Source organism: Buceros rhinoceros, unplaced genomic scaffold (genome assembly GCF_000710305.1).
Source record: "Buceros rhinoceros silvestris isolate BGI_N320 unplaced genomic scaffold, ASM71030v1 scaffold22167, whole genome shotgun sequence".
Taxonomy (NCBI): Eukaryota; Metazoa; Chordata; class Aves; order Bucerotiformes; family Bucerotidae; genus Buceros; species Buceros rhinoceros.
In genome coordinates this window covers 1-8,143 of record NW_010421857.1, presented here as the reverse complement: position 1 = coordinate 8,143, position 8,143 = coordinate 1, and positions in this window count along the sequence as shown.

Sequence of the window (8,143 nt, the reverse complement as noted above, 5' to 3'; positions counted from 1 at the left end):
CTGCTGAAGACCAGAGTGCTGAAATGCTGTTCTAGAGGTTCTTCTTTGCAGAGCAGGTTTGACCACAAACAAGACTACTTGCATATCTCTCAAAATATCCTTTAGAAGCCTAACCTTCACGTTCTTTGTTTGGTTTATTTTTTTTTCTAATCTGTTTGTCTTCACGTGAACTCTATTAATGGGATCACTTGTTCCTCTCAAATTTAACTCAATACAGATTGAGATCAAGCAGTGTGGTGTAAGGTTAGTCCCTGTCAATGGTGCCCCAATTCCTGTCAACTGAAAATGCGTTTGATAGTTAGGTAGCTCATCTATATCAAACTTTTTAAACCTATTATCATAAAATTATTTTCTTTATTTTACATAGAAAAGTGAAGAAAAGCAATGCGCAATGGTACAGGAAAAATATTCATTTTGTTTAAAACAAAAATTTAAAAGCAAACAGGTGAAAAGAAATGATCATTTATACATTGTATTGAAGTTATTAATAGCGTCTAGAATAACAACACAAAAGACTTCTGATAAATCCAAGCGTGTATGGGAGAACCGAAGCTTCTGTTAGAATTGGCCACTCCTGAGCTAAATGGGAAGTAGACTCCAAACAGTTTTGTGAGAAACTAGAAAACAGAAGCAATCTAGCCAGGCAGTCACTTAGTCCTGTTTGATTTATACCCAACTTCAGAGCATATGTGGCTGCCAAGATGTACCTGATACATGCTGCTGAAGCCTGTAGGGTCCATCTTTCTGTTCACATTCTTTGTCAATAATAGGTCACAGGGACTGAAAACATTTTCTTTGTCAAATCTCTGTTATAAACAACAAAAAGTTATTAACATGGTTAGTAATTAATAAAAAATCAGTTGACAACAAAATTAATTTTCCCATAATTAAACATAAATTTCATCACTGAAATAGTCTGTGTCCTTGAAGTGTTGGGACTAACAAAATTGTGCAGCAACCCATGTAAGCACAGACTTTCAGCCCTGTATTTTTGAGGTATTCTTGTAAGACAGAGTTGGAGCTGCATGAGCATGTCACAGAAGTTTTGCCTTTTCAGCAGCTGCTCCAGCTCATGTTGTTACCAAAAATTGGAAGAAAATCTCCTTAATACCAATGTAGCATTAAGAAACAGCATTTTCTTTATTTTGAAGCACTGAGCACACGGGGGATCATTTCCGCCTATCACGCGTGTCGTATGTTACTCCAACCAAAGCTTATATGACCCAATTACAGACATATTCATTATTTTCCCCAAAATAATATACATATTCATTCTATTTCTAAAAACTGATTCATAATTTTGCATAGCTATTACGCATGCACCTTGAACTTAGAAAAACTCATATGATGGAATCTGACGTATCCTGCTGGTTCCAGGAGAAATAGCATTTTAAGAATTTTGTTGGAATTCTCCTACATATGGTGGCTAACTGGCGAAGAAACACAAGTTACCAGTTTGTTGTGTTTTATGCTGGTTTCAACCAGTCTTCAAACAGCTTAGTTCATCTTCTCTCTTCTGTTTCGTCTCCTCTTGTCCACTCTCCCAGAGCATGAACCTGTGGTTTAGATTCATCTCATTCCTTTCCCAGACCACCAAGGTTTTCATATCTCTGTTGTACAGACTAGTATTTACAAGGGAACAGAACAATGAAAGGGGTGTTTGCAACAGCTGAGCCCAACCTCCCCTTGCTCCCTTCTTGCAATGATCAGAGCACCATCAGAGCAGCTGAGTTAAGAACTCCTGCTTTGAGTTCTTTGTGTAGATTCTGTCACGCCTTCTTGTCTCTAGTGAGATCATGTTCACCAGGTTGAATTTAGCCTTTGTGAGTGAGTTTCTCCACTTCTGTGTAGTAGTGTCTTCGTTCTGCTAGCATCAAAACAAAGCAGAACCTAATTAGCATTAGGGGTGTTAAAGGTAAATTTAGAAAGGTAAATATAGAAATATTTCAAATTCAGAATTCCTTTCAAAATCATTGCTCTAAAAAGCATGTTTTTATAATAGCAGAAGTGATTCCTTGGCCTTGGCTGAACAAAACAAAAGAAAAATGAATTTCGGTTTGGTTTATATTGGTCTGTTTGTCTAAGTGGCATCACAGTGCCTACATTATGACTTTTTTAAAAGATTTAGATGATGACTGCTAAATTGATTTCATTAATTGATAACAAACAATATGATACACTGTTTAAGTTATATGTGAAAGTGAATACATATGTGGCAGAAACTCATTGCAGATTTCGTCTTTGGGGTGAGAATCACTGTGAAATTCCATACAATGACATCCTGCATGAATCAACTGGCCAAGCTGCAGGCATTTCCAAAACAGCACAAGCACAATAGTAATTTTACATCCCCACCTGTTATAATCACAGATAGACAGTGAGAGGTTTGGGGAATTTTTTGCAGAACAGAAATTAAATGGTTGGGCTGCAGTTCCCAGAGAAGTTGCTCTCACTCATTATTTCTGACTTATTTATATTTAAAAAGTAATAACATCTAAGAATAAGACATTATTCAGTAACCTGTATTGCCGGAAATGACAGTGTAAAATAGATTTTCTTTTTGTAAAGAGGTGCAATTACTCCATTATTAATGATATTATTTAAGTACTCATTAAATGTGACATTATTTAATAGGTTCATGTTCATTTAAAACCTTCATTAAAGGATTAGTGGGGGGGGGTTCGTAATCTTGTATTTTTCCATCCATCCAGTGTTATGTTCCCCATTGTCCCTATGAATTTGGAAACTTTTTTATTTGGACAGTGAATTTGGGATCTCAGGCCCTTGATGAAGGTGAAGATTATATAGTTTTCAGGTGATATAAGAAACAACTAAGCTTCTACCGTTTCCATTTTCCTCTTTGAAATTATTGTATGACTCTATGGTGATTTTTATTTGTTCTGTGGACTGTAATCTCAGGTGGCAATTTCCTGCTTATTGAACAGTACAGAGTTCCACAACGGAAGTTCCACAATGGCAGAAGTAGATACAATCCCAGTATGAGAAACAGTGCAACCAGATACTTTTGTATTTAATTGTGAGTGCATCATCTGCACTGTGTAGTTAATAGAGAAGGGTTACTGCACAGCTGGCATTGCTGTTCTTCCCTTGATGTTGGACAACTGAGGTTTTAATATCCTAGGACTGCCAGAAAAAAGTCTTTCGTGTCTAAGATTGTTCTGTGTTGTTATTTTTTATAGTTGTAATCATCCTAATTATACCTAGAGCTAGACTGGTAAAGAAGATAATACCAACATAATTTTTGCCAAAACTGAATTATGTCTATTAAGAAGTAGTTTTCATCTGAGCAAAGTTTTATGTTTCCAAGGAGACAGATTATATCAATGAGTAAGAAATTTCTGTCACTTTTCCACTTACTGTAAGTTAATTTTTGTGTAGGTTCATTTATTTCATCAAGTCTGCTTAGGAATAAGTATCTAGTAATATATTACAAATGTTAGAAATAAGATTTGAATTCTGGGATCTCTTTCACAAGCAGGAAAATCTGATTGCACTGACATTGGATCTTATATTAAGGATATTCTGAGGTTCTTAATTAATATCATTCCTTAGTGAATAAATTCCATATGTGAATTCCAGTGAATTCCATATGTGAATTCCATATGTGAATTCCAGTGAATGAATTCCACAGTGAAAAAACAAAGTATAAAGAATATAAAATTTCATGTATTTTAAACTGTACCAGACTAAAAACTGACCTCTTTTTGTATACATGCATAGATACACGCACATAAATATATTTGGATATATATGAGATACATAGGCACAGTTAAAGAGAAAAGAGAGAGCAAAAGACAGAGACCAGCTAGACCAGACAAGCTAGACTAAAATCCCTGAGACAGGCTAGAAGATCAAGCTGAAAACACAAGCACTGATGCAACTTACAGTATAAAAAGCAATATGAAATGACAGAGTACAGACTGCTTGCATATTTAAATTATTTTTTAAATTATATCTTTTCTATAAAATCATTAGCAAATGTGGAAACTGCTGGTTGTGCCTTTCCAGTGCTTTGCTTGATTTCTCCAATTTATGCCTCAAATCTCACCTGTTCAGGAGACTTCATCTGCTTATTTTTGCAATGTTTTTGCAAAGTTTTTCACATGTGTCCCCAGACAGTTTTATCTTGAAGAATTGTCATCTCCTCTTAAGATTCTAATTACATATGTTATAGTTCATCTTGTTACTTGGCCTCTTGTGGGCCTGCCAGATTCATGAGGCACAGACCATTTTCCTCTGAATTGTCCTACAGCCAGTCAAAGAGCAGAGGCCAGAATACCTGCATTGCTACTCTTTGCCAGGGTAAAGGGAATTTGTTTCATAGGCAGAGAGATCAGTATGTTTCCTTCCAGAGTAGCTACTGGAATTTTCCATGTTTTACTTTCTATCAGCTGCTGCTCAACTATGGGTCTTATCATACTCGTGCTTGTAATAGCCATCTTTCCATCCTCTCATGCTTCTCACCTGTGCTACACTAACATTCTGTGTTTTCTGGATTTCTTCCTTCCTTCCTTCTTCAGCAGTGTCTCTGTCTCAGCCCAGTTCACTCCTTCACTGATCCATCGATGACGTATTCATATTCATATTCAGAATCCTTGGCTCTGACTGAATCCTGGATGCTGGAGTTTGAGTTTCTGCTGCTCACTTACGGAAGTCTTTCTCCCCCGATGCCTCATTGCAACTCCTGTTACTTTTGACACTAAGCCAAACATAAACTTCTTGGATTTAGCTAAGCTAATTATCTCTGTTATCTCCTTTTTGTTTAACCAACTTTTGTTAACTCTTCAAATGATGGTCACCAGATGTATGGAGCACTGCACTATATATCTTACTCATTCATGCCGTGGGACTCCTTTCAATGTGCTCAGTTACAAATGCCTTCTCTGTGGTGGTGTACACGAGAAACTTGTTTTCTCCTTTGCCGTGAAACACCACAGCAGGATGCCATTCAGGTCAAACCCAACTTTGTTTCATGGTAAACAAGCCTCCTCCTTTGAATTGTCTCATTGGTCTGCTGTAATTGTGTAGATGAATGTGGTGTGCACACTTCAGGCATGTTCTCAATTCCTAGTAAGCTCTGATAAGGGAGAGTTAAAACTACCTGTAGTTTTAACTGAGATACTGCAATCAGTAGCTGTAGGGTAGGAGGCTAGGTAGGTATTCTGAGGAGACCTGAAGAGTGATCAGAGTCAGAAATTTGAAATTAATAAGCAGTAGCAGATTGTAGAAAGAGGATCATCCATATTTCCCCTAAATGGTCTACATATCTTTTCGGAAAATCTTTCCTCTTGACTATTACGTTTGTTGGTGGGAAACCATGACGGAATTAAAAATGTTTTAACAGAAGCGATACAATCTTCTTTTTTAGAAGATGTGAAGTTAAACATGAGAAGAGCTGTACAAGGTCAGGACTGGTTTTATACTTAATACTCAGAATTAAGTATATAATAATACCATGTTTTCATTTATTAACATGCTTCCTTTTGATTATGAACCACGCAGAGGTTTTAAAGAATTGAACGTGCTGGGTTTGTTCCTTTAGTTCTTTGATTAAGCAAATACGATGTTGGTTACCTGAATAATATCATGGTGTGTTGTTCCAGATGACTATGATTTAACAGAATCTTTTAATCTCAGCTGTATAGACATGTAAGCCTTGCTTCAAAAATAGAAGTGAACAGAATACATAATATAAGCCTCCAACTCTGTCTAAGGTGTATTGAGACAAAAGTAGAAGTTAATCCTCACACCTAATTTCTGAGCTGTATTTGCTTTGATCCTTCTCTTGGTTTTATGAATTTTGTTGGTTTTTTTGATGATCACTGTTCAGTGCTAGTCGTGCCATGCAGGATTCTGCAGCACATGACCAAATCTTACCTTAGCTTCTCCCTTGAAAAGCTGTTTGATGGAATTGTGTTCCTAAACCTGCACAGGGGGCTGCTTATGCTACACATTATAACGCCATAAAATGAAGAGGGCTCTAAGTTACCACTAGTTCAACCTGGTTTAGATTTGCAAGGTGGACAGCTGTGTTAGTGTAGCATTCAACTCAGCCCAATTAATTTTAACCAGAGGCAAAACTTACTCGTTTCCACCCAGACCTGATGCAACAGCTCTTCCTCGGAACACTGGGCAGTATTTGTGCAGCTCCTGCACTGCACTGTTGGGACACCACAGCTGGGGATGCTGATGTTGCCAAGGACCCATTGCAAGTGTTCATGTGTCATTAATACACTTTGACTCAATTCTTCACATCCAAATGAGCAGGGTGATGCCCTACATGCGTTTCTCCTCAATCTCATCTGCTTGTAATTTTTGCCTGTTCTACACCAGCCTCCACCTTTGATTCTTGCTGTCCAGATAAGCACCTCCAACTTGTTTATCCATTGGTAAAAAGAAATAGGATAAAACAAGTTATATCATTAATTAAGAAATTAGATTGGACAATTTAATACCTAGGAAGGCTCTAATGCTCTATTCTAGGTAAATGCTGTCTTTCTGATCACCCCAAACACAAATACAGGCTGGGCAATGAGAGCAACCCTTCAGAGAAGGAGTTGGGGTTACTATTGGATGAAAAGCTGGACATGAACTGACAACGGGTGCTTACAACCCAGAAAGTCAACTGTGTGCTGGGCTGCATCCCCAAGCAGTGTGTCCAGCAGGTCGAGGGAGGGGAACAGGCATTTGTCCTAAGCAACTCTAAGTGACAGAATAAGAATTATCATCTTGGGGTCAAGTATATTACATTTCCCTTCTTGAAGTAAAGTCTTCCCAGTAAAATAATAATGAAAACTGTGAGTGGGTTTTACGTGTGATGTGATAAATGTTCTGATTAATGTTTTAAATGCCTAGATAGAAGGACCAAAATCACCCTCATAATTTTATTAATATCACATGTATGATTAAATTTCTTGTGTGCCAGTGAACAGATTTACCCAAATACCATTTTCTTTAAATAAGTTCAACAGAAGTTTCTTAACAGATTTTTGGCCAGCTGCTTTTGGACATGAATATTGCAATACCCGGAAATATATTTTCTGCTTCAATAAAGAAGTCTGTAATTTATCAGTAAAGGCCACCCACTCCTTTTACTCTTTGTATTTGTGGAATTCCAAATTCTTTGTGATCTGTTTGGCCTTGTCACTATTGCCTTGATTTCCCTCTGTCTTCCTTAGCCCAAGGATTATGAAATCTCTTGCCTGTATCTCACTTAACTGTGCCTTAAGGAACAGCAATGAAGGGGTTTCTTTTTGTTTTTCAAGATCTACTTCTGCCGGAAAAGTAGAATGTACCCGACTCTCCAGGACTTTCTTTTTTTTATCTTTACTAGTATTTTAAGCTTTACTTTGACTTGCTTGAGTGGATGTAAAGTAAAGGCCACAAAATGATCTTTTTATTCCTTGGTTATTTAGTACTAGATGGTAGGAATAAATCTGCATTCTGTTTTGTGAACTTGTCTATCAAAAGATGGAATAGGAAAAATACCAAACATGATATATCATATGCAGATTTTTCTCATTACTTCTGAAACCTACAAATCATTCCATAATAGCTTGATAAACATAGGCTTAAAATTAATATATTGTTGATTTAGGAATTACATTATCAGTAAGCCTCCCAGTATATTTGAGGAGAAAAAAACCCTCGCTATTTTTTCCTTAGTGTCTTGGGGTGTATCTCCACTGAAAATTAGAGCTGGTGAGACATTTTCTGAAGACTTACTGTTTTATTTTTAGAATTAAAGCTTGGATTTATTTCTGACCAAAGTTCTAGAGAAAAAGAGAGACAGAGAGAAAGACTACATCTGTCTCTATTGAATGTTATAAAAAAATATAAAGCTGAACCTGGAAAGACTAATATGAACCCAGTGCAGTAGAAGCAGAGTCTTGTTGGTTGAGGCGTCCCTCTGAGATAAGGGAGAACGGCTCAGCAGGTTCTTAAATCTCCTGAGCTGTTGCTTCTGTTGAAGGCTTCTCATGCTTTTCCTCTCCTTTTCATGCTGAAAGCACTTCAAATAGTCTTTACAATAGTCCTAATTTGGTATATTTTTTAACCTTATTTTTTCCTTTTCAGAAAAAAAAAAAAAAGAGAGAGTGTTAAGGGTCGAGGGACCGATATA